A 24,751-nucleotide genomic window follows, 5' to 3' on the forward strand; every position below is an offset into this window, starting at 1 on the left:
CGGGCCACGGAGACTTCCAGAAAGTAGGGCCAAGGGCCTGTGGCTTCCAGATGCTGATTCTGAGCTGGAAAACAGCTTAGGACTCTTTCTGTCCAACCTCGGAAACTGCAGGCAGGGAACTCGAGGCCCAGAGACAGAAGGGGCTGACCTAGCATCACACAGCGAGGGGAGACGGGGCTGGACCAGAACCCTCACTCCTGCCTTTTAGATCTAACTTGAGCCTGTTTTCTTAGAAGTTGGGGGAAGTCTCGATCCTGCCCCACTCCGGCGCCAAGTTGCCCAGAGTCGGAGACCTGGCTGGCCCTGAGGCTGCGGGAAAACTCCCTTCCTACCTCCTGGACCTCTGGGACCCCTGGTGACACCTGCCCTGCTGTTGGAGCCGCTGGTCCCTGCGCTCCGGGAACCGGGCTCAGTGGTGCTCTGCCAGGTGCCCGTTCTCTGTCCTCCGAGGGGGAGGGCGGGTGGCCTCTCTGCTCCCACGTCGTCTCTGTGGGAACGAGCTCAGCTTTTTGAGGCTGGGGATGAGGCTTACATTTGATGGGTCTTCCATTTCTGCTGCAGCATTCCTGACACATCGTCTTGTTTTTCCTCTTTAACATTTTATTTTTTCTAGATTATTAAGAAATACATGATCATCTGAAAATTTAGAAACGACACCAGAATACAAATCCCTTAAGTTCTCAGTACCCAGAGGCAGCACCGTTCGGAAGCATTTCCTTCCAGTCTTTTTTCATTATCACAATTCCTTTTATTTGGCTGAAATTGGCTCAGTATTAGCTTTTGCCAAGTGAATGTGGTTCTGTCCTTTGGGGAAAAGCAGAATTATTCTCTTTCCTCCGCCCGTAATGGAGTTCCGATGCATGAAGACAATGTGCATTCCAATTCTTCCTGCCTCTGCCAGGAAACCTCAACTCTGTTTTAAATGCCAAGGTTTTAAACAGTTATGATCATTGCCACTTACTAAGGGTGCACTACCTACCAGGCACTGTGCTAAGTGATTTCCATACATTTCCTTGCTTAATCTGCACAACAACCTTAGGAAGGAAGTATTTTCAAGCTCTAATTTATAGGGGAAAAAACTGAGGCTCAGAGAGAATGAGTCCCTTTTGGGCTGATGGGAACTGAGTTCAGTGAGGTTATCACCTCCCTTAACCTAGCCTCTATCTTTATTAATGCAGCCAGAGGACACAGCTTCCCTGACAGCCTTCCTAAAACTGTCTCTCGAATGTCATACTTGCAAAGCAAGCCTTTACACTTGTTCCTGACAAATTCGTCGTATTCATTCTGGCCCACAAAGATTTTTTTCCCTCTTGTGATAATCTCCCTGAGGCAACAAGACTCATGTGAAATTCCTGGCAACATGATATTTTTAAAAACCCTCCTAGCACAGTGCCTGGCGCACAGGACCCACCCCGTACCTGGTTGCTGTTTTTATTATGTAAGGTGGGCGACACTGTCATGTGGTTCCCTGGGTTTCCGTCTGTTCCCCACAGAACACAGCAGCGTGACATGCTGCAAGCAGCCTGGTGCTGAGGAGGCCTCCACCGTGGCTGGTCTCCAGGCGGCTTCCAGGAGCATCCTTCCTCTGCAGCTGTTGGCAGAAGAGAAGCTGACAAGATGCTGCCCCGCCCCTGCCGGCCTGCCTGCCCCAGGGCCCCCTCGTCCCTGTACTTGCCGGTGTGGCAGGTCTGTCTGTCTGTCTGCGGAGACAACCTGGGCCCGACGGCCTCCACACCCTGACACACAGCCGCCTTGCTGCTGGTCATCACCCACGTGCTGCGAAGAGACATTCCTTTTAGCGGGGTGGAGCTGTCGAAGTGGATTTTAAAATATGGGTTATATTTTATTTTAATTTTTGGTTGTTTTCTAAATTTGGTCACCGTCACATCTTCTGGTTCTAAAACAAGAGAAAGGAAGCAACTGCCCTCTGGGAAGGTTCCAGAGAGGAGGGAAGAAAGCCTCTGCTGCTCTCCCTTGAAAGCCGGCTCTGTGGGAGGGGAACGGGACAGATGACCTGAAGATGTCCACATGGTCTCCCTGACCTGTGGGCTTTATGTAGGGTGTACTGTCACCAGCCCGTGACAACTCGCCAAGGCTACTGGCCCCAAACATGTGCTGGACAACGCAGACACGGTCCCCAGCCCAGCGAGTGGAACCCCCTCACGCAGACGCTGAGGACTTGCGGGCTCGGGGAGCGCGGTGGGGGGCCCAGAGCAGGACTCATCTCGGACAACTCTCTGCCGTCTGGAAAGGCACAACCGGCTGTGGAGAGGAATGAGAAGGTAGTCCAAGGGGAGGGCCGTGTGGCGGAATGGTGGGCAGGGAGGCTGGGGAGGTGGGCCAGGTCCTGCCGGGGTCCCCCTCCTGAGGTGTTTAGACATCCCAGAGGCCAGGAGGAGGAAGAGGCTTTGCATGGGGACAAGGCCGCAGCTGGCCGAGGAGCGGTCTCCACCCATTGCATCCTCCTTCCTTGAGTGTCCATCCCCAGGGGGAGCTGCAGAGGGCTGGGATTCTATCACTCTGTGTGGTTTGGCTTCTGTCCCCAGCCCTGCTGAGCCTCCCTGCCAAGGTCAAGGACCTCTCGCTGGCTCCGTTCCTTGCAAAGTTCTGTGTTTGGCCGGGTCTGTCCGGTCTCCTGTTGGCATTCTCTCCTCCCCTGGCTCCTGGCCACCACGTTTCTCACTTCTCGATCGTTTCTGCGGGCTCCCCCTCCGACAGTCCCGAGCCACATTCGCCAGGATCCTAGGGTTCCTTCGTGTTCTCCTGGGCGACCCCCAACCCAGGGTGGCTGCAGTGCCGGCAGTCACCTGCGTGTATCGCTAGGAACTCTATTCAGCTCCAAGTATCAGAAACCTGAAACGGCGGCTTCATCAAATTAGAGGCTTTATTTTTCTTACATAAGAGAACGTCCAGAGTTAGGCATTCGGGGGTTGACATGGTGGCTCTGTGGTGCCATCGGGGACAGAGGCTCAGTCCGTCTTTCCACACAGCTGTGCTTAGCACGTTCCCGTCACCCTGCGGTAGTAAGATGGCTGCCCCCTCACCACGCATCGAATTTGTCTTCATTCCAGGCGAAGGAGAAGGGTCAAGGGCAGAAGAACTGCCAGCTGAGTCTGTTCCCTGTCAAAGAGCTTTTCCAGAAGACCCTTCCCGCCTCTGTATTAGTCAGTTATTGCCACGGTAATGCTGCATAACAACCACCCGGAAACTCAGTGTCACAAGCTGACGGGGGCGGCTCAGCGGGCAGCCTGCAGCCTCGCCCAACTGGTCTTGGCCCTAGGTCAGCTCTGAGTGTGCGAGCTCTGGGACCGGGCTGACCAAGCAGCGATTACCCAGGGCAGGCTCTTCTCATGGCCGGTCATCAGAGCAAGAATCGAGCCAACCCGGGCAAGTGAGTGTGAGAGCCCCGCTGATGCCTTCTGCGAACGCTGCACCCTGCGCTGCCGCCGAGCCAGCGTCCGTCCACGCGCCATGGGAGAGGAGGGGATGTGTATTTGTTGAGTAATAATCCACGTTAACACAGTCTCACTGTCTAGTCCTGCGTCACGTTGACCCTTAGCTGGAGGATGCTGAAAGTGTGGTTTTTCTAGCTGGCACATTGCCACCCTAAACAAGCTCTAGGTTTCGATAGCAGGAAGGAGGGGAGAATGGATGTTGGACAGGCTCACTGTGGCAGGACTTTTTTCAACAGTCGTGACCCAGGAGCCATCAGATTAAAAATAATGAAGTTAGAGGCCACGCTGGCTTGCAGTGACACTGGAGAACCACCAGGACGCAGGAACAGGCCGTGCCATCAGACTTATGTGGCCACCGAGTCCCCTTCTCCCGTTGCAGCATTTCACGAACCCCCCTCCCCACATTTGGTGTCCTCCCAGTGCTGTCACAGGTCCCACTGCATGATGGCACTGGGGGACATTACCAGGGGAGGTGGGAGGGGTCATCAGCAGCATCCCCATTTGGAGTTGTGGGTCCTTCTGTCTCCTAGTGAGATGTTGACCTGTGCGGTTCCCAGCACACGCTTGTCAGCCCTGAAGGGCCCTGGCCCTGTCACACGGTGGCCTGGAGCAGAGGCCTGGCAGGGATCTCTCTCCTTGTGGCATCGATGGCTCAGATCGCTATCAAATATATTCAGGTCCTGGTATCAGCTCAGGGAGAGGAGGGTGCAGAGCAAAGTAAGCCAGGAAGAGAGAGGCGGTTCTGTGCGGTGGAGGCTGGGGCGTGCCCACGTCAGGATGGTGGAGCTGCTCCGATGCCTGGCCCCCAAAAGCCAAGGGAGGAAGACTCCGTAGGCTGTTCCTGAGGCGCGGGATCCAGAACGGCTCCCGAAGTCCCTGGCTTTATTTGTGCTTGTCAGCCTCTCTCTCACCAGTGACACATGGGCAGCAACTCCCAGGTCTTTGTCCAGCCTGGTCTCTCCCTACCCTGCTGCCCGCTGAATGTCTCCCTCCGGCTGTCCCGTCGGCCTTGCAAACACAGCACAGTCTGATCTTCACTCGTCTTTTCCTCCCCCGCCTGCTATCCTTCCTTCCATGTGTCCACAAAGCTGGGAAGATGTGCTTTGTCTCCTTGGCATCCGCTTCCCTTTACTCTGGCAAGAGCCGCAGGCTTTCTTTGGGATCCACCCTTCCCCTCTGAGTCTCTGTGGTCTATATGGCTCCATGAAAGCTCGTGGATCAGGTCTAAGTCAATTAGCACAACCACAGTGATTGGTTCAGGGGTGGGCTTGTGACCTAAGCTGGTACAATTGGAGAGAATCTCAGGACTTTCATGGAAATTCTAGGACACAGCTCTTGCTTATTTATATTGGATTTACACTGGAAGGATGTAGCTGAGAGAGATGCTGGCAGCCATCTTGTGACCCTGAGGCTGGTGGCCATCTTGTGACAATGCAGCCATCAAGACCAGATTCAGCAGAGTACCTGAGCCAAGAAATGGAGAGAGAATATACTGATGACGTGGTTTGAGCCCCTGACCCCAGATGTGCCTGGAGTGGGTGAGATCCACCCTCACACTGTCACAGGAACCAGTGCACTGCCCTTTCCCTTTTAGAGGTCAGTTTGCTCAGGTTTTCACCCAGTTGTAACCAAGGTGTTCTGCTACACCTGTCTCATTGAATGGCAGCCCCATTTATTCAGCCAATTAAGCTGGAAACCTGGGGCTCTCCTCTAGGCTCGCTCCCCACATCCAAGGAGTACCGAAAGGCTCTCAGTCCTACAGGGGACTGGCTGTTGCCCCAGGCCGAGCCCACGTCGTCTCCTGCCTGAGCCACAGAATAACCCATAAAGTTGCCTCCTCTCCAGACTTGCCGTCTCCATCTCTCCTTCTTCCCGCTGGGCAGCATGCTCTCTCTAAAAGCGAATCTGACCGTGGCACAGTGTTCAACCCATCTCCAAGCTCCGTTGGTTCACGTAAAGAATCCCTGGCCCCCCCACTGCTACCCATGGTCCAGGAAGAGTGGGGTGAAATCAAGGGGCTGGCAGAGCTTGTCTTTGGGGCTCTTTCCACTTCTTGGTGCTGTCTCCCTGCCCTGCTCCATCAGCTGAGCGAGGCCCGCAGAACCAGAGGGTCTTGCGGGTCTGGGAAAGCAGCCAAGAGGACAGGCCTCCCTCCGCCAGCATCGCAGAACCAGAGAGCCTGCGATGGTGGGAGCCTTGTGCAGCCCCCACGCCCTTCCCTCCCCTGGCACCCACCGCCGTGCTGTAACCAGATCTCTGGAGCCAGCCAAGCTCAGAGGGCAAGAGTGAGGCAGCAGATGCACTAGAAAGAGGACCGGCTGGGGGCTCAGGAGGCCTGAGGCTTCGGCTGAGCTGAGCTTCCGACTTGCTGTGGGACCGTCTCTGACTTGGTTAGGCAGCTTCAGGGGCACCTGTTCACTATAACCCACACTCAGAAGGACCCCACACCTGGTTTAACGCCCTACTGTTACCGTCTCGAAATCATTAATTTCAAGAACAACGGGTCTCTGGATTTTCATTTTGCACTGAGCACCACACAGTACAGGGCCAGTCTTGGTCTCAGTTGCCCCTTCTGCGTAAGAAGGTGCTGGACTAAGGATCAGAGGAGCTCGGAGGTCCCTCCTTCTGGGGCCTGCACATGGTTATTTCCCCTCAGAAGGTCACTACCGGCTGCCAGATGTTGCCACCCCCCATCTCTACCTCCAGCTGAAGCAGATGGGAAAGGAGCTAGACCTGCAACCTGTGCCCAGGACTCAGGGGGCACCAGACTTCCCCTCTTCACTCAGCCATCCAGCTTTACCACCTGTTGTCCCCTTGCTACTCAAAGTGTGGGCCATGGACAGCAGCCCAGGCATCTCCTGGGAACTCATTAGAAATGCACTCTCGGGGCCTCACCCAGATCTAGCGAGCCGTGTGCATTTTAACCAGCTCCCTGGGCGATTCTCAGGGACGTGGAAGCTGAGACGCTCTGATGGAGGCTCATGAGGGCTCCCCAGCTCTTTGCCTTGGCCTCAGGACTGCAGCAACAGGGAGGGGTAGACTGAGGCACGGAGCTGCAGGAATCGTGGCAGAGTCTTTGCTTGGGCCGCCATACAAAGTACCACAAAGGGAGTGCCTTAAACAACAGACATTCTTTCTCCGGGTTCTGGAGGCGACAGCGTGAGCTCGAGGGGTCGGCAGGGCTGGTTGCCTCTGAGACCTCTCTCCTTGGCTGGCAGAGGGCTGCCTTCTCTCTCTTCCCATGGTCGTCCCTCTCTGCTTCTCTGGGTCCTCATCTCTTCGAACAGGGACGCCAGTCACTGGGTTAGGAGCCACCTCAGTGAAAGCACTTAACCTTAGCTGCCTCCTAAATACCCTCTCTCCAAATACAGCCACATTCTGAGGTCTCAGGGCTGAGGACCTCCACATGTGGACTTGAGCGGGACAAAACTGAGCCCATAAGACGGGTGTGCACAGGAGTGACAGAGAACACAGGGACAGGGCACAGAGGGAGCACAGGAGGGACAGGGAGCCACACACGCTGTCGAGATCTTTCTACCTGTCAATGCTGGGCTAGGAATGTTCAACATCATCTCACTGGGTCCCACAGACACCTCTCCTCTCACTCACACACGTGGAAACTGAGGCCGAGGAAGGAGAGGGGACATGCTCATGATCGCTCAGGGCGTGGGTGACGGAGCCAGGACCAGGACTCAGGCGTCTGTTCTCCATTTTCTTCCCTCCTTCTGCCTCCCTGCCCTGCTCCTCGGGAACGACCACTTTACAAGTCACTTTACACTGAATCATATAAATGGGAGGGTTGCTCATTGTGGAAGACAGAAGACATTAAAGAAATCTGCCGGCTGGTGGAGTGTCCCCAAGAAAGGCCGGCACCCATTGCAGGCACCGGGTCTGGAGTGGGACGGATGTGGCATCCCTGGGCCCTTTGCAGTGGGGCGCTGGGACCCTGGGCCTCAGGAAAAGGAGGGGTTCCTGCTCCAGGGTCAGCCTGCCCAGTACACGTGGGGGTGCTCCCAGTGCCGGCTTCTGTCCCAGAGCCTCCACTTGCCTCTGCTGCTGGCTTTGTCCTCCTTGTGCCTCATCACCAGGACATCACTGCCCCTGCACTGGGACCATGGGATGGAGTGGACAGGGCCCCAGAGGTGCCCAGTGGACCAGCACACTGAATCTTGCTTGGGTCACAGACTCCTTCTAGAATCTCAAGGAAGCCATGAATCTTGTCCCTGGGAAAGCAGACAAGTGCCCATGTGTGGCTGCCCCACAGGCAGCCATACCTGACCTGACGGCCCAGGAGGCGGGAGCCTCGGGTAGACACTTCTGCCTGCGAAGAACGCTTTCTGCGGGGTCTCAGCCCTGGGGAGAACCTGGGGCGAGGCCTTGCCACCTGCCACGCCCCGTCAGTGGTCACTCCCGCTACCTCCACTGGCTCGGCCTGCCAGTGACTTCTTCCCACTGGTCCTTGTCCTCCTCAGAGCCACGCTCCTGAGTTCAGTTAGTCCTCGTAGTGACAGAGCTGAGAAGATAAGGAAGTCCATGTCCTAGATTTTTCCCTTCCCCGCTGTGCTGGGCTGTGGCTCTTTCCTCGCAGGACGGGGCGTCCAGGCCGTTCCCCTAGCCTGTCTTGGCCCCGGACAGTCTTCCGTTTCTCAGTGTTCCCATTACGGCCTTGCCCCCAGAACAGAGCATTCCAAGTGCAGCCTGACCAGCCCGGGAAAGCTGACCACTCGCCCACGTGCTCTGGACGTTAGCCTCAATCCGTGCAGCCCTGGGGGCAGACGTAACCGTAGATACTCGGAGCTAGGCTGCGACTCAGCCTTCTGGAGCTCCTCCCTCTGAGCAGCTGCCTGGTCACAGCGTCCCTTCCCTCTTTCTAGTATCTGAGAGGTTTAAACCGAATTGCCAGCTTAGACCCCATATTCAGGATTCTGAACCATTCCTCCACTGCCCATGCTGCCCTTGCCCGAGGGCATCTCCACCCCTGAGCCTCAGTTTCCTCACGGATTTATCGGGATGGTCAAATAGATCATGAAAATGCTGGGGCTTTGAAATATGTCCAAGAAAGTTTCTGTTAGTTTTTATTTTAGAAAAGATTTCAGATTGTTTCCAAAATCCGTTTCCCCTCTCTTACACAGAAATAGAACTTTCACTTTGGCACACAGATGCAAGACCGTAACTCCCAGCCTGCCTGGCTCCAGGTGTGGCCCTGGGAGGTGAGGGGAGCAATGCACTCAAAATCCAGTTGTGCCCTTAAAGGGAGGAGAGTGCCTTCCCTTGCCCTTTGCCCCTTCTGTAGCTGCTAACATGGTGGTGCGCCATCTTGGACCACCTGGATGAGTGCAACACCCTTGGGATGGCAGAGCAACGACATGGAAGGGGCCTGGGTCCTGATGACTTCAAAGAGCAGCCTCTCCACACTTGGTATGACTTACTTGGGTGAGAAATGGATTCCACCTGCTTTAAGCCACTGTTATTTGTGTTGCTCAGCTCAGCTCTATTCCAGCCTAATGGATGAATTTTCTTGAGGCATGTTAATTCTAAGAGGCAGGTGTTGACTCAAATCAATAGGGAAGAGGTAAGGAACTTGCAAATTCCCTGAAGACTAATATGTTTCCCACGTCTTTCCTTCGTTTCTTCCATTTCTCCCTCCCCATCCAATCCTCCAGCATGTATTGGGTTCTTCTGTGCCAGGCCCTCTGCTTGGCACTGTGGATGTGAGATGATTAGGTACAGTGTCTGCAGAAGGCTAGCAGGGGAGACAGAGATCTAACTCTTTGCCCTCCCAGTCCATGTACAAGATCACTGTGAAGGTGTTTACAGGGTGATGGGTGAACCCAGGAGAGAAGCCGCCACTGTGGCTTGGGAAGGTGAAAGGGAGAGAGTCTGAGTTGATCCATGAGGGCTGAGTAGAGGTCTCCAGAAAGAGAAGGTAAGGAAGGGCATTGCAAACAGAGGAACAGCCGTGCAAAGGCTCAGAAGTGTGCAAGAGCACCGATAGTGGGGAGCCCTGGCTCACTGGGCTGGGACCCCGGGGAGCGGGCTGCGGGTGGGGGTCGGGGTGGAAGATGGGGCTTGTCAAGGACTTGTTCTGCTGGCAATGCCCTGCCGGAGGTTAACATCCTTCTGACCATCTTAGCAAGGAAGGAATGCAAATACCTCGTGTATTTATTTCCTCCTTGTCCCCCCTAGATCTCATCTTCCCACTGAATGACATGCCTCCTGGTTTCACTTAATTTCCACAGGAAACTGGAAAGAGCAACATCTGTCTCAATTCCCCCTAACTCACTCCAGATTTCTGAGGTCGGAATGTGGACCTTGGGAGACACGGTCTCTGTGGGGTCAGAGGCGACAGCCCCAGAATTAGTGGACACACCCCAAGCCCCTTGTGACACCCAGGCCCTGGTGCCAGTTCCCTGCACAATACGGATGTTGGGAAGAATTTCACTGGGAGCGTAATCCGCTGCTGAGGTGGCCCCTGGAGAGGGGAGCGCGGGACTGTTCCCATGGGCTCCTGCCCAGTGCTCATTCCTGAGTTTTCTGCTCCTGGGAGAGCGGGCGGCAGCAAGTGCTCCAGCTCCCACCGGCTGCTCCAGCTTCCTCGCGTGGCCCGGGGCTGCTCCCGGCCAGGGGACACGGTTTTGTTCACAGCTGCATGGTAACAGCATTTGTCTAGGGGACACTGTCTCTTCTGCCACCCACAAAGAGGCAGCGTGGTGCAGGGGAAGGAGCAGAGATGGGCCCCTAGGGACAGGGGTTCCAGGCCTTGGGAAGGCTGCCCTCTCCCTGGGTCTCAGTTTCCTCATCTGCAAAACAAAGTGGGCGGTCCAGGTGGCGCCCCAGGCCGATGCGTGGACAAGGTGTGGACTTTGGAGACAGGTAGACGAGGTTTGAGTCCTACTGTGCCACCGGCTGGCCACGTGGGCCCGCCTGGGAGGCCCCTCAGCTCGCCAGCCTCGGTTTTCTCATCTGTCCACTGGGCAGGGAGGACCAGGTCCCCTCCGAGGGCCCCGCGGGCTTCGTGATGACAGGAGCGCCCACCCACCCTCCACAGGGAAGCCTCCCCTGTGCCGAAATATTTCTAGTCTATGTCTGTTGAAGACAGGCAGCGTCCACCCAAGGGAACTGGCCTCCACCAGTGACCCTCTGCCCCCCTGTCTCCATGGGTCAACGGACTATTTTTCCTAAAGCATGCACTGGATGACGCCTTGGGCTGTCCTCCGAGGCCTTGTAGGATCCAGCCCTGCCTGACGTTCCTCACTGCTCTGCTCGCTCACTCTCTCTGGCTCCTTCCAGGCCCTTAAATAGAACAGCTGTGGCCTTCCTTGGACCTGGCCCCAGTGGCGGTGCCAAGGGGCGGCTGGGGGTGGGGGGTAGCTCCTCCAGAGTCTTCGTCTGCTTTGCCAAAGCCACTCCAAAAACCTCAGTTTGGCTAAAACAAGGGTGCTTTTGGTTCATGACAACACCAAGTCCCCGGGTCTCCCTATCAAGATGCTGTCCTCACCAGGCCCTATAGGCGCTGTTTCCTCTGCCTGGGCCTCTCCTGCCCTCTCGATCGCGCCTGCCGGCTCCTTCCCCTTAGACCTTAGTGTCGACATCACTCTCTCCAAGTGGCATTTGCCAAGACCCGTGCGAGCCCCTCATCCTCATCTCTCACGGCACCTGGTGCTTTTCTTCAGAGAACTCAGCTTTGTAGTAATACATATGTCTCGTACTTGCCCATCTAACGCCGGACTCCTCCACTGAACTATGACCGCCCCGAGGGCAGGGTTGTGCTGGTCGTGCTGTGTTCCCATCGCCTGGTAGAGTTGACAGTTCGTTCTCCACAAGTAACTTATGAAGGAGTGCAGGAGCCAATCACCCAGAGAGTCCAGAATTGGGTGATAAAATAATTATAAGAGGAAGGCGAATTTTTGAAAATCACGACATGCGTGGTACCTACAGAATCGAGGCCCAGGCTTCGGCACCAACATTTTGGTTACAAACCCTGGTGTTGACACTTGGGGCTCTGGGAGGGCAAATTATCTTCCCCCTTGCCCCCAGCGGGGAGAGCGTCTCGAGGAAGAGAGGATGGTCGGTCGCCTGTGTTTCCAGAGGTCAAAGGAGAAAGCAGAGGACAGCGGCGTGTATGTTGACTGGGCCGTGGGAGGTCCTGGTGACCTTGACGAGAACAGTTCCAAAGGACAGGCGAGTCAGAAACTAGACAGCAGGGGAGTTAGCAGGAGTTGAGGAAGTGGAGGCTGTGAGTATAAATGGCTATTTCTAGACATTAGAACAGGAATGGGAGGAGAGATGACACTAGCTGTTTCTTACCATGTAGGATCACATCAAAATTAATTTGGAAAAGTTTCTGAGTAATATAAATGATTCATCTACTGGATGCCTAGAAAAATAAGATGCCTCGACTCCTCGTCTTACTCCACACAGAAAAGTAGGATGTCAGAGTTGAAGGGATCCCAAAGGCCAGAGGTTCCAACACAACCCTCTCATTTTGGTAGATGAGGTGCCCGAAGTCCAGAGAGGGGCAGGGACTTGCCCAAGGTCACACAGCAGATGAGGTACAGGGCCGGGTTTTGAAGCCAGGCTTCTGTATGCCCAGCCTGGGGTTCTTTTTTGTAGTCCAGGTCTTTCTTTCCAATGTCCTTTCCAAACAGTCTTTATTGGCTCCAGGAAAAGGGGAGGACGGTTATTTTTAGTTTTTCAAAATGGGTAATGGTTTTTTCCCCATATAGCAGCTCCAAAGTATGTCTTACGTAAGAGCTAACTGGGATGAGAAATGGCTCCACAGCAAGAACAAAGATTCCTTTGAATATTAAAAGCTCCAGAGTGAACCCTAAACGGGCCCAAATGGCTGGGACCAGCTCTGCTCGCCCAGCTGACGGGACAAGGCTGGGCAGGGCTGGGCGTGCGTGTGCATGTGTGTGAGTGCATGTGTGCGTTCATGTGCATGCGTGTGTGTGTGTGTGTAGCACAGGCTCCCTCTGCGGAGTGACTGCCTGAGTACCAGGAAAAGCACTCAAAGCTCCTCGACACCTCTTTATTATTATTATTATTTTTAAAATACTCTATTCTAGAGCAGTTTTAGGTTCACAGCAAAATCGAGCAGAAGGTACAGAGACCTCCCATGCACCCCCCGGCCCTGCACGTGCTCGGCCTCCCGGCAGCGAGAGCCAACACCACAGTGGTGCGTGTGCTGCTAGTGACGAACCTACACGGACACATCGTCACCCGAAGCCCACAGCTCACATTAGGCTTCACTCTCGGTGTTATGCATTCTATGGGTTTCGACAAATTTATAATGAGATGATCCTGAACCTCCTCGATACTTTATTATCATTATGGTAAAATCCACGTGAAATTGACCATCCTGACCCTTTTAAGCATACAGTTCGGTGGCATTAAGAGAGTTCATATTGTTGTGCAACCATCACCCCATCCGTCTCCAGAACTCTTCTCATCTTGCAAAAGGGAAACTCTGTCCCCATTAAGCACGAGCTCCCCACTGTCCCCACCCCCAGCCCTGGCAGCCACCGTTCTACTTTCTGTCTCGGACGTTGACTACTCTAGCTGTCACAGAAGTGGGGTCATATGGTATTCGTCCTTGGGTGACCGGCTTATTTCACTTTCAACACCTCTTTGAGGGTGCTTCCTGGGCCCCAGGTCACCATCGGGCACCCCACCTTTGTCAGAGGACAGGACCCTCTGCTGAGGAGGGGCGAGCACCTCTGGGAGGACAATGCTCTGGGCTGCATCGGCACTTTCTCTTTAAGGCCAATCCGTGTGCGTTTTGATGGGGTTGGGGGACCCTGGTTGAATGCCCTGGTTGAGTAAGAGTGCAGAGAGGGAGTGACATTAACGACAGAGAGAAAAACTTTTCCTGCCTGAAAAAAATGTTATTAGGATGATTACAAGCGAATCTGTGTAATTCGTTTTATAACATAGCCACCTCCTAAATTTATGGCCATGGGTCTGTTCTGTTGATCTCACGTCTTGCTCTGACTTGGTTCCTGGGGGTGTTATGGCTGAGGTGGCCTCTGGGGACTGCCAGTGATAAGCATGGTCATACTCTCATGTTTGGGTTGCATTCTACAATTTAGGATGCATTTTTATTTCTATTTTATTTGATCAAAAGGACAACAGTGTGAAGTACAACAGAACTTATCATCTCCATTTTGCAGATGGGGAAACTGAGGCTCAGTGGGGTGAAGGGACCTGCTCAGGGTTATGGAATCACTTGTCAGTAGAGCTGGATTGTGAACCCGTCTTTAGTTCAGGTCTCTCCCCATGCTCCCCTTTTATTAACTTAAAACACTAGAGGTAACATCTATTTGCAAATGCTAGGGCCTCTCCCCCCAACCTCACACTCGACCTCAGACCTGATCCTCCAAGAATGATGCGTCACCGTCCAGATGCTCAAATTAGAAACCTAACCGCCGTCCTCGACATTTCCCTCTCCCTTGATCCATATCCAATCTTCTATTAAGTCCTGTGGTTTTTAATTCCTAAATGTGTTTTCAGTACACCCACTTCTCTGCAGTTCCGGTGTCTCCCTCCCCACGCCCTTCCTGCCACACTGGCCCTCCAGCTTCCCTGACATGTGTAGGACACACCATCGGTGCCCCACCCGGATCCCCTTCGCCAGGCGCCTGCACCCATCTCCAGCAGTGTGGACCACTGACGCTGACAGCTGCCTCTTCTGGGGAGCCACCTACCAGGGAGGCCACGTCCCCCCACCCTCCAGAAGCATCTCATAACCCCTGTCTGACTTGGTGGGTGGGCTCACAAAAGGGCTCAAGGAGAGAAACTGTGCTGGGCAGTTTATGCTCCGGAGCTGGCTGTGAATCAGGCTCAGTTAGACTTTATGGGGAGAGTGCCTCCTTGTTCCCGTTCCGCTTCCCTCATGCCCTATAGGTTTTTCTGGAGGAGCACGCCCTGGATGCATCCCCTTGTCAGCCTCTGCTCTTCAGGACACTTCCCAAAGACACTTGCTGTGCCCTCAGCCACCAGAGGGGACCTCGCATGCCGTCCCTCACTCCTTTGCTTTGTTCTCTCATAGGGTAGACCCATCTTCCCCACGGGGCTGCCAGTTCTGCGGGATCACGTCTGTTTCTGTCCGCCACCCTAGGCCTGGTGGTAGGTTCTCAACGTTTGCCAGATAAAAAGGTAGAAAGCATCATAAATATCCAGAATGCAAATGAAAAACACTTGTAAAATACAGCAAGCAGCAAGTTAACATCTAGAACATATGAAAAGCTTTTGCACAGAAGAGGAAAACATCTTAAAACAAAAATATCACGAGCAGACAACTGACACACGCCAACGGAGGGGACTGCCACATCTGTGGGAAAGATGTCAACCAGAACGCAGCAAACGAAAACAATGGTTGAAAGAACATTTTTGACTCCTGGGTCACCCAAGGGTTGTTCTTAAAACATCGTCACACTGTGAGGAGGTGAGGAGCCAGGCTTTCTCACACACGGCTGTGGGCGGAGAGGGGCACCATCTCCAGAAGACAGCTCCCCAGGGCAGAAAGTGGGTCTCTTGCTCATCGCGGTGTCTCCAGTGCCCAGAGCCACGCCTGGCATTTGGGTGCGCCATTAATATTTGTTGAACAAATGGAAGGCAATTTGGCAATATAGATGGAGAACCTTAACTTTTTCATACCCTTTGGTTTGGTAATTCTACTTCCTAAAGAAACTCTTTAGACAATAGGACAGGGATAGTTATATAAGGACGTTTTGCACATTTCTTGATGAAATCAGAAGACTGGAGGTGACCCAACTGTCCCCAGGCTGGTGACGAGTTATGTTAATTATGGCACATCCATGCTGAGCAATCTGATATAACTGAGAAAAATGACATATTTGAAGACTATTGGGCATATAGGATTAAGCTACTGATAAATGCTGAATGAAAAAAGAATATTAAGATTCTATATACAGAGTGACCTTAATTTTTGTAAAAAAAAAACCTCACCAGATTTAGGGGGCAGCTTGGTGGTATAGTGGTTAATTTCATGGGCTGTGCTTTGGCAGCCGGGGGTTTTCCAGTTCAGATCCCAAGCATGGACCTACACACTTCTCATCAAGCCAGGCTGTGGTGGCATCCCACACACAAAATAGAGGAAGATGGGCACAGATGTTAGCTCAGGGCCACTCTTCCTCAAGCAAAAAGAGAAGAATTGTCAACAGATGTTGGCTCAGGGTCAATCGTCCTCACCAAAAAAAACAAACAAAAAAACCCCACCAAATTTGTTAATGGTGAGTTGTGGTGATTTTCATCTCTTTGTTTTTCTCTTTATTTTCCAGAATTTCAATAATGAATATGTATTGCTTTTATAGTCAGAAAAAGAAAAGCTTTGAAAAAGAAAGCATGGTTAATAACAAAATTGTGAGCAGCCAGGAAAAGTAGGAATAACTCGTAACAGTATTTTTCCCAACAATACTTCATAACAAATCATTTTATGGTGGGTTAAGGAACACAGCCTTCTAATTGAATTGGCCTGGTTTTATTTAGACAACAATGAGAAACAAATTTCGTGCTGTTGGAGACACTGGGTGTTGTTTTCATGTTCTTAGTGTATATTTTTCCATGACCTGAAGAATCTTAAAATATTGGCTCCACTTTTTAAAAAATTTCACAACTCCTTTGACTGGAATTGATTTCTCCTGTGGCTCCTGGGGTCTGTAAAAGGCATCAGGATGCGACATGGCATTGACCTTTATTCTTTGTCTTGCCCAGAGAATTTCCCTATGGCTGGCTCAAGGTTTCCAAGAGGAAGGCAATTAAATGACCTAGCACAATTGCCTGGATTCTCGGCCCTGGGCTTATCTTGATTAGGAGGAAGTGGATATCTAGTTGTTCCAAATTTAGAAAATAGAAAAGAGCCAGATGTTTGAGACAGTCACATGGAGAAAGCCTTAACCCATTAGGGCTTTTGTCCCAGTTGCCACTGCTTGGATATTTGGTCGTACCCACCTTGTCATGGAGCAAAGGAGTTTTGGTTCCATTTTCCCCCACCCAGGAAGTCTGTCCTGGCTTCGAAGTCCACGGTGAGATTCATTCCCTCACAAGTATTGAAAGGACCCAGGGCACGTTTGTTGGCTTCCGTTCAACCTTCCATCATCTCTAAGATCCAGTCCAAGAGCCTGAGCCTGGTGGCCAAGGCTCTTTACCACCTGACCCCTGCCTCCCTCTCCGCCCAGTCATCCCCACTACAGTGAGAGAGCAGCATTTAAGAGAGCAAACTCCAGGCACTAGAAACAGACTTGGCCCCTAAGGCGGTGGGGAGACAGATGTCAAGCAGCCACAGAGGATACATTCGTCTGGCAGAGATCTGGGTCTGAAGACCAGATAGGCTGTTACAGCTGTTTGATCTTGGACAAGTCATTTCAAGCCCCTGTGCCTTAGTCATCTCCTCTGTTAAAGGGGTCAGTAATAACATTAATAATGATAATATCGAGTTCATGAGGTTTGGTGAGCTTCACACGATTTGATGTACGTGAAGCACTCAGTGCAATGCCTGCCGTGTGGTTAGCGCCTCACACATGTGAGTTCTTCTTTTCACTTATTCGTTCACTTGGAAGAAGTCTGCTGAGTTCTGACTGGTTCTGGGGGCCGTGCCACGTGCTGGGATTCAGGAGTGGATGATGCTCAGGCCCTGGCTTGACCTCAAGATGCCCGTAATTTGGTGATGGAGACAGAGGGAGCAGGCCAGCAGGACACAGCTCCAGGCACCGTGCTCCGGAAGCCCTGGTCTCCTCCCCTTTCCTAAACACACCATGCACCGTCATACTTTGTCCCTTTGGACAAGTTGGGCTCACCTGTTCCTTCTGTCAGAAAAGCTTTCCCCTTCCTCTGCCATTTGAAGACCTTCCACATGCAACTTAAATGTCATCGAAATTGTGAAGGCTTCCCTGACCCCAAACCGGGGTCGTGACCTCACCTGTGTCTTCACGGTGCTCTGGGCAAGTTCTCTGACTCCTCCCTTCCCTTCCATCAGGGCTGCTCACGTCAGGGCGTCTCCAAGAGACTGGGAGCCCCTTGAAGGCGGGTTTATGACTTGACCCACATTTGTGTCCCAGCGTCCGGCCCAGGGCCAGGCGTGTTGTAAATGTTCAGGAAAGTGTTTGTTGGTTGAATGAAAGAAAGGGCATCTGACATCAGAGGAGAAACTGCTGCATTGACAGAGGAGGCGAGCAGGAAAGACGCTCCCTTTCTGCCACAGTATTTTATGAGACTGTAAAACGTGCTCTGCAGAGGGCTGGGTCCCTCCTCATTCCATCTGCAGCCATGAGCAAGGCTAATTTTACTTAGCAGTAGGAAACCTGGAGAAAGTGTCTGCCTGAGGGGCCTGTCCTGTGCATGGCTTTCAAATTGCTACCGTCATCAGGAGCATCCTGAAAGGGTTAAGACCCTTGTCCCGATGCTGGGCTTGTGCCATTCCGTTTGCTTTGCGCTGCATGGGAGGCTATTTTGTTGGAAGTGGAGTTACTAAGGCCACTATTGCAACAGAAATAATTGGCTATCCAGCCACATGTGCTTCGGGCACTGGGACGGAGAACTTTGATTTAGTTCTAGTTTCCTCATTTATTTGTTGGGTGATCTAAGGATGGCTGTTTCTCCCTCTGGACCTCGTCCATTGAACAGCAGTTGTAGGAGGCGGAGTCGGAGCAGCTGAACTGACTAGTCTCTAAGGTTCCTTCCGGCTCTGATAAGTCATGTCTGTGGCTCACACGATATCAGATTGACCGACAAGGAATTGCAGAAAAGTGACGTGGATGCAGTTCTGGGGGAAGAGCCCAGTCCTCGTGAGGTCAAGGCCACGATTTAGAAACCAAAAGCTCAGAAATGCTCTGAAACCACAGATGGCCAAATCCACCCACTGGAGGTTCAGCATATACTTGCTCAAATACGTAAACTAAAAGCAGGCTCTTTTGAGTTGTTTGGAGGATTCATGGCTACATATAACCTGGTAGTGCATGTACTGTGGGGCTCATCCAAATGGGAGAGGCCCTTCGGGGGCCTGCATCAGAGTGAGGAGGCACGTCCCTGGGTAGCTCACCCTGGCCACCGGGATGTGAAGACCCCTGGGGTAAGTCTTCCCCGGCACTGTGCCTTAATGACACCCAAGGGAGCTGTTTTAACTCATTATGTTATAGAAACAGCAACAGGGTCAGTGGAGAAGAACTGAACCCACTCTCAGTAGTGCATTGCAACATATGCTCAAAGAAAAGAGAGAGAGAGAATTCACACACCATAAAATTTGCCCTTTTAGATCTTTTTTTTCAGATTTTTTTTTTTTTCCTTTTTCTCCCCAAAGCCCCCCAGTACGTAGTTGTATATTCTTCGTTGTGGGTCCTTCTAGTTGTGGCATGTCGGACACTACCTCAGCGTGGTTTGATGAGCAGCGCCATGCCCATGCCCGGGATTTGAACCAACGAAACACTGGGCTGCCTGCAGCGGAGTGCTCGAACTTAACCACTTGGCCACAGGGCCAGCCCCAAAATTTGCCTTTTTAAAGTGTACAATTCAATAGTTTTTAGTATATTAACAAAGTTATTTAACCATCACCATTCTCTAATTCCAGAACATTTTCATCACCCCCAAAAGAAACCCTGGAAACATTAGCAGTCACTCCCCATCCCTCTCGCCCCTCAGTTCCCACCAACCACTAACCCACTTTCTGTCTCTATGGCTTTGCTTATTCTAGACTTTCCATTGAAAAGGACTCATATAACATGTGCCTGATCGGGTTTGACTTATTTCATTTAGCGTAGTGTTTTTAAGGTTCATCCATGTTGACCATGTTAAAAATTACATATGTGTGTCAACTTTCAGTTAGCATACAGACAGAACTATAGGGTGAGTGTTACAGAACCAGGTTCGTTTTTGCCTACCGCCTGGAAAGCCAAACACTGAGATGACAAGATTGCAGCAGAGAGAGGGTTTAATCACAAGGCAGCCACTCGGGGAAGTGAGAGCATGAGTCTCAAATTCGCTCCTTCGAAAATAGGGACTCAGGGGTATTTATGGGACGGGGGCAAGGTGGCCTGAAGCGTGGAGAGAGGTGATTGGAGGTGAGGAGAGGTGAGGTAATGATGATCTGCGCAGGCGCACTCAGACCCCACGCCTCTTCATAGGACGCATGCTCACAAGATGGCGGCATTAGCATGATCTGAGGGTGGAGTTTTCAGCCTCTTGATGTCAAAAGATCGCCTATCGGACATCTGTGTGGGCCCAGTTGATCAGTTGGTTTGTCTCAACCAGCCTGGAGTGGACAAGGGGTTCTAATTCCTGAAGAACAGCTCCCACACCCGTGTCCATGGTGACCCAGGCTCCAGGGAGATGTTCTCTGTAGGAGCCTAGTGGGAGTCAGAGAGCATATGGCCTAAACAGCACGGTTAGCAATGGGCGGGTTAAACAGCTAAAAGCTATAATCAGTAACTGCAAAAAGGAAGAAACATTAGTACCTAGCTATTTAATCATCAACGGTTGTTTGCCGGTTTCATGAGTTTGGTACGATCCCCCAACCCCTCTTAGCAGACCTGATGAAGGACGAGGCTAGTCTAGTTAGTTCTGTTCCAGATCCTTTTTACTACATTATTCCAGTTCAATTTTGGCCTTTTTAAAGAATTATACAGACCTTTAAAATTAACATTCAAGTTGATTGATATTTCCGTTTTTTGTCCCATCTCTGCTGGCAGGTTTAAGCCTTTTCCCTACCCAAGATTATTTAAATACATACACATATTTTCTTGTCATAGTTTGATGGTTTCATTTTATATTTATAGCTTTAATTCATCTGGAATTGTGAATGGTGTGAGGTAGTCATCTAATTTTGTTTTTTCCCATATGGTTAGCAAGTTGCGCCACCATACATCTTTTTCTCATTAATCTGGAAACAACAGCATTCGAATTTACTACTTTTTATATATAGTTGAGACTATTTCTGAACTTCCTTTTCTGCTGTGAAAGATGACATGAGTGGAGCCATATTAAAATAGAGCCAGAGCAGCCATTTCAGAGGAATTGCCTTGCACGTTTTGTTTTCTTTATCTTCCAAACTGGACCAAACCACCAACGTTCCAAGAAGTCAATAAGGACAAGAATATCCTGTTTGTAAGGACTGATGAAACTGGACTTTGCTGATGACCAGAGCATTAGCCAATCAATGAAGTTCAAGTCTAGCCTTTTGCCTGACGACAGACTCTCAAGCCGGTCTATCCTACAATCCTACCCTTACCTCATCCGGCACCGATGAACTCTTCTTTAATACGACTTACCTCATCTTCCTCTTTTTCCCATAAAAACCCTGAGCCTCTCTCCCGTAGTTGGGACACCATTTGGGTTTCTACCTGAAACTGTACTCCCTGAATTGCAGTTCTTTGATCCCAAATAAATGATTTGCCTCTCAAACTGGTTTCTGTTCTTGTAGGTTGACGCTGAATTGATCTTTTTTCCAGCTGCAAGCATACTGTTGAATTTCTAGCTCCTTTATGACACAATTTAATGTTTGTTAGGATAAGTTGATATCATTACTCATTAAAAAATCCCTAGTTATTACCACATGTTTATTATTCTAGTTTAGGTATTCTTGTTAAGGTAACGTGTTTGTTTTGTGTAACGTATATTGCTGTATTATTTAAAAATTTAAATTCCACCTTAGAGAACAAGAGAAGCAAGTGGCTGTGTGACATGCTGTAGATAAAGCTAACAGAGCATATGTGGGCTGAAGATAGATGGAAGGACCAAGGACACACTGACTACTCACGAGGTCTGAGACATCAAACATGTGCGACAGCTGGAGCAGAGCTGTAGCATGAGAGCCACCTCTGTGATGACTAAGCAGAGAACCAGAAAGGCCTGGGTCTCTGGAGTCTTAGAAGAGCTGCCATGCCGGCCTCGCCTGCTCCCTCCAACTTAGGCCAGAGTGGGAGACGCCTTTATCTTGTGTAAGCCATGATTACATGAAACTGAACATAACCCTCACTAATATCACCCTAATTTCATTTTTGTGTTTGGTTGTCTGGATTAGGATCTGCAGAACAGTGTCAATGACACCGATGGGAGGGGTCGTCCTTCTGGTTACTGATGTGAACGGCAGTGGCTCCAGTATTTCACCATTAAGCATCCTGCTGGACTTGATTTTACATAGAGTACGTTTGTCACTTTAAGAAAATATTCTTCTCTCTCTTAACGAAGATGATAATGACGGAATGTTGAATTTTCTCAAATGATTTTTGTCATCTACCAAAATAATTTTGTGGTATTTCTGCTTCGCTCTACTGATAGCATAAACTAGACTAAGAAGTTTTTCTAAAGCTGAAGCATACACGCAACTTCATTTTTTCCTCTAGCTCCTCTGTTCTCTTCTGTGTGTAGAAGCTCCTTTATAGCTCTCGGCTCTCTCTTCGACTTTTCGTTCACCGTTTGTTTCTCCTTAGCCATTTCCTTTGAGTTCGGAGAGAACGGCTCCCGTTTGTCTTCTGAGTTCTCGCTCCTCAAGGTGTGGTCCAGGGACCAGCAGGATCAGCGTCACTGAGAGTTTGTTAGAAATGTAAGTTCTTGGGCCCCAGCCCAGGCCCGCTGAGCCAGAATCTGCGTTTTACCCAGAGCCCCAGCTGATTTGTGTGCACATTAAAATTTGAGAAGTGCTGTAAAATTCTAGCCGAAGAAGAAACCCTTTCCAAGTTTCCAGCGGCAATGCAGACTTTCCCCGTTATTATACGAGTTTGATTATTCTAGTGTAAATGTGGGAGGAGAAGTTTAATGTGAGGCTTTTGCTCACCATCTGGGATCAGAACCCACAGGTTCTTTGTGGCAGGATACGGGGAAGGGCAGTCGGCTACCGTGTGTGGTGACATGAAACGAAAACGACAGCCCAAAGGTCATCAAAATCGCCACCAGGCATCATTAGACCAACAAGAAAGAATCCTTCTGTTGCATTTTGAAGGGCAGTGTGCGTTCCCCAGAGGGCTTTGCCCACACTCATTTCTTTGACAAACTTATGAATGCCAGCTGGTACTTACATGAAGGCCTGTTGTCCTGAGCTGATGGAAGGGTAATGAAGGGGTTCCGGCAGAGTGGTTTGATGTCAGGCACACGTTTCCCTCTATTCTTGCTAAGCAGAAGAAAGTTCTGCGCTCACTGAGGAAATAGATGTTCTGGGGGCCCCAGCACTGTGCCTGAGGGCCGCCTTCGCTGGGTGAGATATTCACAGAACTGAGTTATATGAGTGTTATTAGCATGTGGAAAGATAAATTCTTTTAAGGAAAAAAATCAGTTGAATAATACCCAGTTCTCACCAGTCATGGCAGGATTGGCAGGGCACAAAAAGCTATTGAAAAGATTCTAAAGAGAACAAGAATATTTAGGACAAATTGGCTCATTCTTCATTGCTACCAAACCCTTTATTCCCCGGAGACTGTTGAAACAATACCAGCGCATAACTCTGACTGTGGAATTGACAAACATCCTACCTTTCTTAATGGTTTCGTGAAGTTGTTGTCTCAACAGGAAATTCTGGTCATTGTCACACATTCTTCTTGTTTATTATTAGCAATAATATCCCTTTGCATCACAATCGGCTCTAAACCTTACAAGGGTTTTCCACACGAAGGAGCTCATTTGGTCTTTCCTGAGAACCCCGTGAGACAGCAGGGCCAGCAGACGGTAATGTGCCCCATTCGTGGAGGAAGGACCTGAAGGTAGAGGGTTTCAAGGACTTTCTCAAGGGCATGACTTGCTGGCAATGGCAGCCGCAGACTCGTGCTGTGACCGCAGGGGAGATCTCTGACGCACACTTGGCCAAGGGTCTTTGGTCCTCAAGCTTCCCAGCGCCCTCAGCGATTGTGCTTTTCTGCGGGGCCTGTGCAGGTACAACACAGCGAGAAGGCTCACCATCCCCTCGTGAAGACCCCTCTCCACAGTTTTATGCTAAAACACAGAGGGTAACCTCAGAGAGATCACGTCCTTCAGATTAGACGCACACGCTCGGGCTTCTCTGGTTCCCTGTACCTGTCTGTTTCGACTCCCCCACTATAACAGACCTTTGGGAAACTTCTGCCCCAAAGAAGGTGAGATTCATTACAAATCAGCAGGAACTCTTTATAAGTCATTTTTTATTTCCTCATTTTGATTCGTGTCGCTTGATGGAGAGAGCGAAGTCGCCGTATTTCTGCTGCTCTTTGCTTCTACGCCTCATCTTTCTACACCGAACTTCCCGAATTTCCCCTGATGATCTATTTAATTCTCTCTTGCAGAAGTTCTTTTGGCCTAGAATGCCCGTCCCTTCTTCACCTCGCCATCTTCTTCACCTGACAAATAGAAACGGCAAGCAATAGGATATGTTAGAGTATATGAGGAAGCCATTTGGTGTAAACCTAATTCGGCCTGACTTTGTTTTTTCCAAAAGGGCCTGACGTGGTCGTTGAGCACGCGTTGTACCTCCGCTTTAAAACATTTCCTGTGGCAAGAACAAATGGCCTTAAGATAAAGGTACAACTTCCCCCAACACTGGCATTTCCTTAAGGATAGGCATCTTTCCTTAGGCTAGGAACTGACTGCTGTGCTCACCTTTGACCACCCAGCTCACCTGTGACCACCCAGCTTGAGACAACAGACCTGCCACCCTGCTGTATTCACTGAGACAGCAGACCTACCTGCTGTTTCCATCAATCACTGTGCTGACAGAGCAGTCTCGCAACTATTGTAAAAGGGACATTTCAATCCTATGTGAAACATCCTCTCTGGGGGTATATAACCACCCTGTGCACCCCACTTCTTTGGTGCCCTTTCTTCCTTCGGGAAGAAAGGCCCTGGGCCATGGTCCTCAGATTTCAGCTCAGAATAAACTCTCCCAAATTTTCATTTATAGCTTGGTTATGGATTATTTTCGTCGACACACACTTCTTATCCTTAATGGGACCCAGCTCAAAAGCTACTCCTTTGTGAAGCCTTTCAGACCAAGTTGGAAATACCCATGCTCCTAAAAGCACTTTCAATGTATCTCTACGTACTACGGACCTGTCACCGTCTGAAATGTATTGCATTTAACTCCATTTATAGTGGGATTTCAACTAGATGGGGAGCTACTTTGGGGCAGGAATGACGTCCTTTTCCTCTTTATATCCTCTGAGCTTGGAACCTCACAACTAACAGGAATTCACGAGGGTTGATCTAATTTCCTCCACCTGATGGCTTTAGCGCATCAGGAACTGTTTTTGGCCGGACATTACTTTAGTTTCTGCAGCTTAGGTGATAGGAAAGTTTTAAAGAGGGTTACTCAAGCAGAGCAAGAG

The 24,751-nt window shown here is 50.8% G+C and overlaps 2 long non-coding RNA genes across 2 annotated transcripts; one reads left to right on the forward strand and one right to left on the reverse strand.

Moving 5' to 3' along the window:
- Window positions 1-591: 591 nt before the first annotated feature.
- LOC138920722 (uncharacterized) lies at window positions 592-11,182 on the reverse strand. The gene is made up of 3 exons (XR_011432421.1): window positions 10,954-11,182; window positions 1,419-4,919; window positions 592-913 (listed from the first exon to the last, which is right to left on the reverse strand). It is a non-coding gene; the product is annotated as an uncharacterized lncRNA (long non-coding RNA).
- On the forward strand, window positions 6,713-20,867 carry LOC138920723 (uncharacterized). The gene is made up of 2 exons (XR_011432422.1): window positions 6,713-8,873; window positions 14,506-20,867. It is a non-coding gene; the product is annotated as an uncharacterized lncRNA (long non-coding RNA).
- The last annotated feature ends 3,884 nt before the right edge of the window (window positions 20,868-24,751 follow it).

The sequence above is a fragment of the Equus caballus genome, chromosome 25 (assembly GCF_041296265.1).
Source record: "Equus caballus isolate H_3958 breed thoroughbred chromosome 25, TB-T2T, whole genome shotgun sequence".
Taxonomy (NCBI): Eukaryota; Metazoa; Chordata; class Mammalia; order Perissodactyla; family Equidae; genus Equus; species Equus caballus.